Below are 13,218 nucleotides of genomic sequence, written 5' to 3'. Positions count from 1 at the left end.
TACATTCCATGACAATAAATGGTCGCGCGATGGAGGGCTGCCAACACCACTCTCCGCTCCTTTTACTCCCGCCCGGAACGTTCTTCCGTTTGAAAGAAAGTGAGTTTCCGAGGTGCTTGAGTGCATCTGATAAATACAGATTTTTATTAACAGGGGCGCATGTAAACAAAGGCTATGTAAACAGAGAGACGCCTGGCAGCAAGGGAGACGTATGCTCAGTGTCAGGAGATTTTCTTAAAATGAAGTGTAAAAAAGTTTATAGGAATTCTTGAGCAGATGTTTTGGTTCAAGAAGATATCCTGCCTCTCTGATGTCTGATGCAGAAGATGGTCAAACCAGAGGGCTTGAGTTCCACGGCGTCGGGCATTTTTCATTGCATGTTTTTGTTCAAGGAAAAGCGCTTTTTGTTTTCTTTTGTTTGGGGGGGGGGTGGCTAGGATGCTAGAGAAACAACCTATTAGATTCACAGCATGGTTTTTTTCTTTTCTTTTTTTTTTTGGAAAGTTCAACCTTCAAATGAAAGAACCATATTGAGGGTTATTTTTTAAGTAAAACTGCACGGAAAGCGTCCGCCTGTGAACGCATGAAGAAGTAGAAGCTCCCCACATCCAGCCCACGGGGTAATATCCAAAATATGCGTGTGTCACCCTTTGGCTCCCTGAGTAATGAATCAGTGCAGACTTTGCAAAAGCAGCTGTATTGAGCCTGCAAGTCACCTCGGCCACAGCCTTCAGAGTTGAAGGGAAGAAACTTCGAGATTAAAGGGCAGCCTTTTCCCTCTGAAATGGAATAATTGTGATATGGGATTTGCTTTTTTCCCCCACGTTTTGAAGAAAAACAATGTTCTTCCTGCTGTGATGAATTTATTCAGGAGGTTTGAAAGGAAAGCCGAGTCCCAAGAGGAGGAGGACCCTGAGTCAAGAGGGTGAAGGCTGGGTTTTCAGCACATGTGTTCTCATTTATCAAGGGGCGGTGCTCGGTGTGAAGGGGGAAAATACCCAGGGTGCAAAGATTCAAGGGGATCAAATTATTTTTCCATTTGTCTCAGAAGGAAAGGAAGAGAGGAAATAAAAGAGGGAAGGAAAATCATTTCATTGTGTGGTAATCAAATGCAACGTGGGCTGGCCAGCGAGTGGCAACTTTATTTTTCAGAGAGGCTCGCTCTAGGGTGTCCTGAACCTCCCAGGGTGAGGCTCTGATGGTGGAACTTGAAAACAGCGGGAGCACAAGAACAGAAGTCGCAGGGATGTCTACACTTGTCATCTCTCACATGACCTCTTGGCTGCGGTCCTTCCTCGCCGCACCTGGATGAATCGGTTCGAGGGGGAAGAGGGAAAGGAAAACTGAGTGGAGCATTTACGACAAGCGAGGCATTGCGCATGCGTTTTCTCCCCCACGATAAACCTGCGAAGTAGACGCTATTATCCCTAGTATAGAGGTGAGCAAAAAGTTTCAGTATCTTGTGAGCCTTGTGCAAAGGGCCACTGCTAGGAAGACCTAGCCCCTATCAGAGCTCTTTTTAGGTATTCCTCACCGCCCTCCTGACAAGAGTCCCTGGCATGGGAGCTGCTGGACTGAAGGTCCCTTTGGCATCACAAGAAAAAGGCCCAAACGATGTAACACATGCTTGCTGCTGGTCAGTTGCTTTGCCTGCTTTAGGGAACAACGGTGGTGTGAAAATCCCGGGTCCTGAAGCTATTTAGTCTTCCTGATCCGCACCCTTCCCATAAGCGCAGCACCTAACATAGGAAATTTAGTCCCACATCCCCCCAAGGCCTTTCTCTCAGATCCTCGCACAGAGCGAAGGCCACTTATGAAATTCCTGCTAGCTGCCACGACCTTCCAGAATTCCTCAGGAAGGTCACAGATTGGGCTTCACCTTGACGGTGCACACTGGGCTCAGTACTCTGTACTCTGTGCTCAGGCTCCCCAGAGCTGTGGGGAGAGAAGGATAGAGTGGTCTAGAAGCTGAGATGTTTGCAGATTTTTTTTCATTTTTTTTTTAAGATTTTATTTATTAATTTGACAGAGAGAAATCACAAGTAGATGGAGAGGCAGCCAGAGAGAGAGAGAGGGAAGCAGGCTCTCTGCTCAGCAGAGAGCCCGATGCGGGACTCGATCCCAGGACTCTGAGATCATGACCTGAGCCGAAGGCAGTGGCTTAACCCACTGAGCCACCCAGGCGCCCCTGTTTGCAGATTTTTGAAACACAAGTCTCTTACTTTTAAGTTTAAATGTGGGCCTATTGTTTTCTCCTGATAATAATAAACAGGGTAGGGAAAGAGAAAGACACAGGGGGAAAGAGGGGGAGAGGGCAGGTGGCAGTCATGTCAAGCAAAATGATCCAAACTCAGTTCCAAAGAGGTGTAGATGCAGTTCTATGGCGTTTCCACAGCGTGGGCTCTTCTCTCTGTGGGAGTGAGGGCGAGCAGGTCAGATACCAGGAGGCCCCATCAGGGGGAGCAAACAGGCCCTCACAGGCCAGTTCCAGCCTCTGCCAAGCGGCCAGCTCTGCTAATAGGAGTGGACAGGGTAGATTTTGAAAAGAAATCCAGAGAGTCCAGAAATGCGATCACTAAGGGACTGGGGAGATGAGATCCTCAGTGTGAAGGCTCAGGGCCTGTGGTCCTTCCTGATGTGCGGGAGCCCAGGCTGGGGCCTCTTGTCACAAATGTGATTACCCTGTCCCTCCTACCCAGCCAGGGCAGAAGAAAGTGACTTCTGTTCACAGGACTGCTATAGTCAGGAGGTGTCGCTGGCCTCTTGCAAATGGCCGCAAGCCGCAGGCTTGCTTGGTCTAGAACTTTCTCCTTGAAGTAACAGAAATAAACATTTGGGAAAAAAGATGCAATAAGCGTAACAGCTTGTGACCTGACTTCAGTGCCAGTGAGCCTAGGTGGCATGTGGGACTATGCCATCGGGTCAGGGGTGATCTCTGCAGACTTACAGAGACAGGACAGCCCACCTCTGTTCACAGACAGACTCTCTCCCAAGGAGGACAGTGTGTGAATTGTCTGACAATAAAATGGGCCTCGGGGAACTAAAGCTGCTCCAGGCCAGGGGAAGATCAAAAGGCAGTAGAACACAAGCATCCTGGCATCAGGATGATGGAACCCAACACCAATTCCATACACAAAAAACAAGGTAGCTCCGGAAGTAGACAGACCCAAGTGCAAATCCATAGGCTCAGTCACCTTACTGTTTAGGGGACCTCCTGAATTTCAGCCAGTGGTTCCCCATCTATGAAGATGGAAAGAGTAACCCCTGCCTCTGGGGACTGAGGTTTGGATCAAATGAGACAACATATAGGATTACTTCAATAGCCAGTTACCTGGCAATTACTAATATCATTATGCAAATAAAAATCAATGGAGAGGGGCGCTTGGGTGGCTCAGTGGGTTAAAGCCTTTGCATTGGCTCAGGTCATGATCCCAGGGTCCTGGGATCGAGCCCCGCATCGGTCTCTCTGCTCAGCGGGGAGCCTGCTTCCTCCTCTCTCTCTATCTGCCTGCCTCTCCCCCTACTTGAGATCTCTGTCTGAAAGAACTAACTAAATAAAATAACAAACAAACAAACAAATAAATCTTAAATAAGTAAATAAATCTCTCTGCTTAAATAAATAAAAAAATCTTTAAAAAAAAGTCTCTTAAAGAAAAAAAAATCAATGAAAGAAGATATAAAGGTAACAGCCTTGTCCAGAGTCAGTCCGCGGAAAGTCAGGGATTTGAGCCCTATGTCTATTGTGGTAGGGGGCTTCCAAGAGGGCACCAATGAGTCCTACCTCCTGGAGGTCACATCCTGGCTAATCTCCTCACGCACCGTATCCAGAGGTACAGCAGAAGTTACAGCATGTCATGAGATGAAATTGTAAGAGGCTGTGGCTCAGAGTAGAGTGGTGGTTGCTGGGAGAGGGTGGAAGAAATGGGGAGATGTTCGTCAGAGGCTATAATGTTTCAATTATACAAGATGAAGGAATTCTGGAAATCTAATGAACAGCCTGTTGACTGTAGTTAACAGTACTATATTGTATATTTGAAATTGGCTAAGAGAGTGTATCTTAGGTGTTCTTACCACACATACACACAAATTAACTATGTGAAGTATTGTCAATTATCTTGATTGTGATGATTATTTTACAGTATTTATACATATCAAAATATCAGTTTGTACACCTTAAATATATACAATTTTAATTTGTCAAAATACTTTAATAAAGCTGAAAAGAAGAGACTGTGGCTTCCATCTTGGCTCTGTCTCAGTTGCTCTCTCTGGGCGGAAGCCAGCCGCCATGTCCTGAGGGTGCTCAGGGAGGGAGCCCCACGTGGTGGTAAGATGTTCATGGCCAGCAAGAAGCTGGAGCCTTCCAGCAGCTACTTAAATGAACTTCATATTTTATTTTAGCCAGCCTCAGCCAATAGCTTGCCTGAAACCCAGCGGAGTTCCTCCCAATTCTTATTCCACAGAAACTGTGAGAGAATAAACTGTAATATTTGGGGTAATTCATAGCATAGTAGTAGATTAGTACATCTGTCTTTACATTACACCATTCAATATTATGTTCATTTATTTATTTTTTCAATGAATGTTAACTGAGTACCTTATACATGCCAGGATTCGAGTTAGGGGATCCAAAAAGAATCTCTAGAGGGCTTGCAGGCAGCATGGGTAGGAGTGAGAAAGGAAGACCTTTTTTTTTTTTTTTTTTTTTAAAGATTTTATTTATTTATTTGAGAGAGAGAGAGAGAACATGATCTAGGAGGAGGCACAGAGAGAGAAACAGACTCCCACTGAGCAAGGAGCCAGACACTAAGCAGGGAGCCCTACTTGGGGCTAGATCCCAGGACCCTGAGATCATAATCTGAGTCAAAGGCAGATACTTCACTGACTGAGACACCCAGGTGCTCCAAAGGAAGACTTAGAAAAGACAACTGAAAGAAAACCTAAAATGAGGAGTGAGGATAGCTGTGGGCATGGAGGGCACCTCTGGAGAGAGGAAGCTGATGAGGGGCTCAGGGACAGAGCAAATCAGAGCCATTAGGTGTGAGGGTGGGGGAGAGATGAGTCTGAAGAGATCTACTCTTGTACTCCAAATATGTTAAACCATCCGGCCTCACAGCTGCCTGGAACAACAGATGCTGGCTGGAACACAAGGGGCTGATTCTCGTCACATTTCCAGGAGATGAACAGAGAAACACTGCACAGAGAGGCTGTATTGGTGTCTTGGGGCTGCAATAATAACGTACCACAGGCCTGGAGGCCTTGAACAATGGGGGTTTACTGTCTTGCAATTCTGGAAGTCCTAAGTCTGAGATCAAGGCGTCAGCGGGTTGGTTCCTTCTGAGGGCCATGAAAGAGAATCTATTCCATGCCTCTTGCCTAGTTTCTGGTGGTTTGCTCAAAATCTTTGGCCTTGGCCTGTAGAAACATCACTCTGATCTCAGCCTTTGTCTTCATGTGGCTTTCTGCCTGTGTTTGTCTGTGTCCAGATTTCCTCTTTCTAGAAGAACACCTGTGATATTGGATTAGAACACCCCCTTTATTTTTTTATTTTTTATTTTTTTTTTGCTAATGACCTTATCTTAACCTGATTACCTCTGTAAAGACTATTTCCCAATAGGGTCACTTGCTGAAGTACCAGGAGTTGGGACTCCAACATATCTTTTTTGGGGGGGGGTGCCCATAATTCAACCCATAACAGGGACACTGCAGGTTATGAGTTAGTTGATAGACATCTTTTAGAATGACCCAGAAGTCCATGAATAACTATACAGTCCCCAGATGGCTTTTACAACTCACCCTGGGCAGTTAAGGAGGTTGAAAACTAAGCAACTGCACTGGTATTAAGTTAAGAAGCCAACCTATTCCTTTCCTGTTGGGGCAGGCAAGAAAACTACCGTGGGAGTAGTTTTCCTCAGTAGTAAACCTATTTGCTAAAAGAGCCCTAACAAAATACCAATAGACTGTGTGACTTAAACAACAGAAATCTATTTTCTCCCTGTTCTGGAGGCTAGAAGTCCAAGATCAAGGTGCTGGCAGGCCTGGTTTCTCCTGAGGCCTTTCTCCTTGGCTTGCAAAAAGCTGCCTTCTTACTGTGTCCTCACATGGCCTTCCTTCTGCATGAACATATGACTAGTTCTAGTCTTCACCTTGTAAGGATGACAGTCCTATTGGATTAGGGTTAACACTAACAGGCTCCTTTTTAACTCAGTTATCTCTTTAAAGACCTAATCTCCAAATATGGGTACATTCGATGCTGGGGCTCGGGACCTCAACCTAAGAATTTGGGGCAGACACAATTCAAATTCTAACTGTAGCTATAGGGAAAGTCACTGTTCTGACTTAGAGGAACAAGCCAGTAGTTTTAAGTTTGGTCTTTAAGAGGAGCAGATGAATAGCTTTTCCTGGGGGAGGCTATGGGGAGGCTCCTGGAGAGATCTCTCTTAAATCCAGTCCATCCCCGAATATCTCCTGCTCCTTTAAAGTCCTGCCCCAGCCCAGGCCTTCACCTGGCAGTGTGAGAATCCCTCCCCTTCTCCCAGGTTCTGCCATCCGTCCTCGGGTCTGTGGGATGGCTCTCAGAAGGCGTCTGTCTCTCCCCCGATCCTTCAGCGGAGTGGCTGCCAGCCCCTGGGGGCCCAGCAAAGAGGACTTCTGTTTTGACTCTTCATTTTCTCACATTTTCCCTTTAAACCTAGTCTGTCTTATATCTCTCTTTCTTATTTTTCTTTCTAACCCCCTCTGTTCCTCTTCAATGTAATTTTAAAGTGAAAACACATGGCCGCAAAACCAGGTCTCTCCATTTACTCAGCTGCACCTACTTATTCAATTTAAACTGGAAGGCTAGTTTACAAACTTTCAAAAATAAGTCCTGGGCCAATGTGGAGAACTGTATAAACACAGGTCTAGTTTCATTTCTACTTGTTTCGATCCCCCCCACCCCCCTTGCAAATAGCCTTCCTAGTATAAAAGCCAGAACATAGGCATGCACACACACATACACACTTTTTCTTTCTGGAAGTTCCTCCTTGATTTCTAATTCTGTAACAAAATAAACAGGTCTTGAACAGAAAATGGGAGTTTTTAAGAGACGGTTTCCAGCAAACTGTCAATTAACATTAGTGACATCATTCAACACAATATCAGTTTAAAGGGCTTCGGGATAGAGTGTTTGATTGTTAGAAAAATGACTAACTGAGTAAGTGAATTCTGCCTTCTCTTCATGAAAGACACACATGCACTAGTTTTTCTAACTGTTAATCCTAATCCTTTTTCACTTTTGGAAGGAAAAGGAAGGCAGCTTTGTAAAATAGGGCAAAAAACCACATTTCTTGTAGTCCTGCTGTTCATGTTTCGGTGCAAGGGAACCAAAATGAGAAAATTAACCCTCAAATACTCTGGAAATAGATTCACGTTGTTTTACCCTAAAATGATCGATAGTATAGCCTTAGAAGTTCCTTATTTGAACCCATCCAACCATACCATATAGATTATGCCCTTCTGAAACATATAGAATGATCAAGAAGGGTCATACCAAAGTAGAATGTTTTATTTATCTCCCATTTGTAGGGTTCAAGACCACACATTTTTCACACAGTGTCTTACGTGGCCCTTACAAAGACCCTATGGAAGAACTTTCTCCCAAGACTGCTTTCGCAGATAAGCAGTAGAAGATTCAAAATCATGTCTAGTGAAAGTAAAGGCAATGCATCTCTACTCAGCTGGGAGGGATACACAAGTCTGGAGTTTTGTCATATTCTCAAGTGTCACAAAATGACCTTCCATAAAGTAATATTCTTGCTGTGGAATCAATAGTGTCCTTCCAAAATTCCTATGTTGAAGCCCTAACCCCCAGCCCCTCAAATGTGACTTTATTTGGAGATAGAGCCTGTAAGGTCATAATAAGGTATGAGTCTTAAGGTAAATGAGGTCATAAGAGTGGGGCCCTAATCCAGTAGGACTGGTATCCTTGTAGGAATAAGAAGAGACAGCAGAGATCCCCCACCCCTCCTCTGAGCACAAGAGAGTAAGGGCCATGTGAAGATATAGCAAGAAGGTAGCCATCTCCAGCCAGAAAGAGACACCTCACCAGAAAGCATCCTTGAGGCTCCTAGCTTCCAGAACTTAAAAAAATTATTTTCTGTTGTTTAAGCTACCCAGTCTGTGGTATTTTTTTTATGACAGCCTGAGCAGACTAACACAATTTTATTGGTGAATCTTGGTTGGAGGCTGCTTCCCTAATTTTATCCCATTTAGGGAACCAAACTCTTGTCCTTAATGGTGCCATAAATTTCTCTCTGTGCAGAGACCCCTGTAATAAAACCTGGAGAATTTCTTGAAGTTAGGACTTTATGGAAGAAAGCAATGGTAAGACCCATGCCTGGAAATGAAAACCATAATTGCACAATGTGAAAAGTACTATTTCTTGCCTGATTGAAAAATTGGTGAAACCCTTCACGGGTGCAACTTAGGGAGTTACTCCAATGAGACTTGAGTTCTGTCCCTCTTGACTCTCTGTGAGGGTTCCCCACTCTTGTCCCGGTCCAGCCCATACCCCCAAGGGCATGCCTATACATCACGATGTTCTTGCCCTGCAGGAAAATCTGATCCATAGATGTGTTATTATTAGGGTACATTTTCAGGATATCATCATATCAACATTGTCTCTAAGGAAATTTCCTCCTTGCTGTATTTTCAGTGAAACCCTTGAAACTGAATATCCACCATTTCCTTCTCAGTCAGACTGGTGCTTCCTGTTCTTGCCACTTGATATTCTGCTTTACTTCTCCAGGTCTCCAGCAGAAGACCAACTCCTCACTGCTGTCCCCCAGAAAGCAGGACTCCTACCTGAGCCAAAGCCCTCCCTGTGTGATATCATTTCACATCCCTCCAGCTGTGTTCAGGAGTTTTTTTTTTTTTTAAGCCACTGCGTGCCCATTCTTCCATGGGGCACCCCCGATGAAGTCCAGAAAGATAGCTATTCATTATTAATCCTGACTGCTTTCCAAACAGCTGTGGAAAATGTAGGCCAAGTCTACGGATGCTTAGTCTTTGAGTGTTTTCCTTACCCTGATCCTATAAGGACCTTCTCTTTGTGTACATGGTCTCAGTCCTCTAGCTCTGGGTTTGGTAACAATCAGAAATAAAAACAAGTAGGAGATGATTGGAGGTGACAGAATGGCAAGTATAATACCTAAGAATCTTCTTGTGAATTCATTACATTTAAGGTTTTTTGCCTAAGGAAAACTTAGCATGTATAAGAGATGGCAAACGGAAGCCAGAACTTTGCTTTTTTTTTTTTTTTTTTTTTCCCAACTAACAATTAAAATGGAATTGGGGATGTGGTAGAGTGTGGTATGGTTTCAGTAACAGAGATGTGGAAAGAAAGACGATGCTCCTGGCAATTCTGAAGTCTCACTGATCCGGGGACAACTGTTGATTGAGATTCATCGAGATTCACTGAGATTCCACTGAGATTCATCACCTTTTCTCATCTGATCAGCCACTTTAAACAAAGTCCCCAGAAAATAAATTTTGTGTTTATATTGCCTATCAGCTTTCCTTCTTTTTATTAATTTTTTTTTTTTAAAAGAAAGGAACAAAAGCAAGCTTTTTTTTTTTTTTTTTAAAGAGAGATTTTATTTATTTATTTGTCAGAGAGAGAGAGAGAGCACAGTAGGGGGAGTAACAGGCAGAGGGAGAAGCAGACTCTCTGCTGAGCAGAGAGCCTGACACGGGACTTGATCCCAAGCCCTCAAGATCACGACCCAAGCCCAAGGCAGACGTTTAACTGACTGAGCCACCCAAACAAACTTTAATGTTATTCTTTTTGCTGCTCTATACACTGGAGGGGAGACAGTGGGTCTGTAGGCTAAGGCAAGGGATTAGGGATATTCATACCTCCAGGCAGGAAATGGCTTCTGCAGATGAAGGAGAAGTGGCTGGTCTCTTTGTTTTTGGTGATTCATTGTGTTTCCTGCTTTAGAAGATTCACATTTTTCACCAATTTTGTAAGACTCTCAATGACTATCTCTTTGAATATTGCTTTCCTCCCATTCTTTGAAAATTCAGCAGGACATGTAGAACTTCTCATTCTATCTTAGATGTTTCCGTATCTTTTATCTCTTAGCTTTCTATTTTTAATTCTAGTTGATTTCCTCAGAGCTAAATTTCAGGTCACTAATTCTTTCTTTAGCTGAGTCTAATCTGCAGTGTAACCTATCCATTAAGCTTTATATTTCACTAATTGCATTTTTCTTTCCTTGAAGTTTGATTTTTTTTTTTTTTTTGAAACCAGCTTGGTCTTTTGGATAGTGTGTTTTTCATATTCATTCTCCTTTCCCCTTTGGGTCAAAAAAATAACCATAAGAAATTTAGGATATAAAATACATATTAAAAGATACAGAACATATTAAACCATTTAAACTATTTTGATTTTGACAATTCCAATATCCATAATACTGAATACTTAGGTTGTAATTCTTCTGATGATTGATTCTTGTTTTTGTGGCATGCTTCCTGTGTGTGTGTATGCTTATATTCCATGCAAACTTCTCCATAGGAAGTTGGTGCAGACTCAGAGTCTGTTTGTCTATTTCTCCAGGAGTGATTTGGATTTATTTTTTGATGCACAGGGAAATACCAAACCAGGACCTCTTTGTGTGTGCTTTCTTTTTAAGATTTATTTATTTGTTTGAGGGGGGCAGGGGGAGAGGAAAAGCGAGTCTAAAGCAGATTTCCTACCATGTCCGGAGGCCAAGACGGGGCTCAATCTACCCACCCTGAGATCACAACCTGACCTGAAACCAAGAGTCAGATGATCAACTGACTGTGACACCAAGGTGCCCTGAGGACCTCTTTGAATGGAAGATATGGCTCTGGGCTTTAAGCATCAAACAGGTAGTGGGCAGGGTTGTGATTATGAACTGTCCATGGAGACTTTTTTCCCTCTCTACACAGAGCCAAGACAAGACAGAAAAATTCCTTGGCTTTGTCTTTTTTTTTTGTTTGTTTGTTTTATTTTTATTTTTTTTCCTGGGCATTTTAAGACTAGCCTTCCACTTTAAGAATTGGAATTCTGGGGACGCCTGGACAGCTCAGTTGGCTGGACGACTGGCTTCGGCTCAGGTCAGGTCCCAGGATCGAGTCCCGCATTGGGCTCCCAGCTCTACGGGGAGTCTGCTTCTCTCTCTGACCTTCTCCTCACTCATGTTCTCTCTCACTGTCTTTCTCTAAAATAAATAAATAAAATCTTAAAAAAAAAAAAAAGAATTGGAATTCTGGCTTTATGGGAGGGTAGCTCTGGTCTAGCTCTTTCCTTTGATGGGTCAAGGCCTTATCTTTTGTTCCCCATGGGGCCTTAAAAACTGGGGATTTACAAATGATCTTTGGGTCATTTGTAGAATTTACCTCTCTGGAATCATGAGTCAGCTTTGTTTTTTGCCTTCTGGTGACCTCCCTAGGGTTTTTGTCAACTGCTGTATTATTAGAAGTTTTGTAGCGCAATGGTGTTTAAATGGCTAAACCTCCATATTGCTAAAATAGAATCTAAATGATTTGCTCTGATTTTTGCCAATTTTTAAAATTTCTGTTTGCTCTTTTGATTCTGTACTTTTCTTTATAAAATAAAAGTGTAATTTACCCAAATTTCTCAAAGAGTTACCCCAATATCTCTGTGCCAATAGCTCACATGCCTTTTCATTTACTTTACATAGTTTTTAGTTTTCTCCTCTAAACTTGTGCCAGTTTTCTCCTTAGAACTTCAGGTCTGGATTTCTCATTATACTATATGAGGAACAACTGGATCTCATTTCCAAACAATGGCCACTTCCTTACTTCTTTTTACATTATGAAGAAATCTGGCAAGGATAATGCAACAACTATTTGCATTTTTCTTTGACCTGTCTGTGGACCAAACATCAGTGCCATTATAAAATCTGGATTCCACTTCTGTGATTCCACAAAATCAATATAGATACTCATGATCTCCTGACTTTGAAGATGGCCATTGGAAGTCCTCAGAAACAGGAATTTTTGGGTTTGTTTCTACCTCCCTTATTTTCAATTTATAAATAAGTGTTTGGGATTCACTTTTAGATGAACTGATTATGGGCTCCCTTGTCAAATTAGGTGGGGAGGTGGTATTCTACTAATTAACGGTGAGGTTTTTGTTGTTGAGGAATGTCATGTAAGCAACTGATGCTGTCCAAGGAAAATGTGGACTCCTGGTATTCCTGGTACTGTTGGAACAGCACTAGGTTTGTTCTCCTTATCCTACGGATAAGGTCGGAAGTTTCAGTGAGGTAGATTTATTTTTTATAACAAAGAGAGGAAAACATTCCAGATCTCTCCAATCAAGGAGCCAGAGCTCTGTGCTCCCCATCCCTTACAGGACCAGATAGGAAGCAGTGACAAGGATGAAAACAGACTTTATAACGGGAAACACGGGGTTTGTTTCCAGCTGTATTATCACAGATTAGTGAAATTTAAGCATTAGGAAACAAACAACTTCCACCACAACATAGGCAGCCACATTCTGTGGAATTCATTTCAGAGTCCCTAAAGGAAACCCACATGCTCAGAGTTGGGGGAATGGCAGAGACTCCGCTGCCTGAATCCAAAGTGTCATGGGATGCTCCTGAAATTCTGAAGGGCTGAGGTGGGCCCTGTACAATGTCTGCTTCCAGAATCATCCACATTGGAACCACCTCCCTCAGCTGCGTGTATGTAGCAGGTCAGCCCCTTAGGAACACCAGGCTTTGCCTGTGGTACGCCCCAAGTATGCTTCCCCAAGGGTGGGAGTCACTACTCTCTTCCTGTACATCCTCTTGGGGCTAAAATCCCCACCTGTGAGGCCCCAGCTTCCTGCCACCCGTCTTCCAGGAAGGCTGCCCCAGCCCACACGGATCCCTGCTGTGTTCCCCGGGCTCCTCCCACCCCTGTCCTGAAGTAGTGATCCCAGTATCTACTGGCTTCCAGCTTTCCCGATCCCTGGGTAATTGTTAAGAACAGGGTTACTGGAACTCTGGTTGGTGTAATACCAACTTCCCAGAATTTTCATTCTGAACTCACACTCATTTATACCTTGATATCCAATTATGTAAAATAAAGACACTGACTTTCCATTTCAAGTTCAACAAAGGTGCTCCTGTGTAGAAAAGGCTCTATCACATCCTTCCTCAGTGCCCAATGCTTTCCAAGAGATCTCTCTTTAATTCCCAC

The sequence above is a fragment of the Mustela nigripes genome, chromosome 15 (assembly GCF_022355385.1).
Source record: "Mustela nigripes isolate SB6536 chromosome 15, MUSNIG.SB6536, whole genome shotgun sequence".
NCBI lineage: Eukaryota > Metazoa > Chordata > Mammalia > Carnivora > Mustelidae > Mustela > Mustela nigripes.
The sequence above is the reverse complement of the archived record's forward strand: the minus strand, read 5'-3'. Positions refer to the sequence as shown.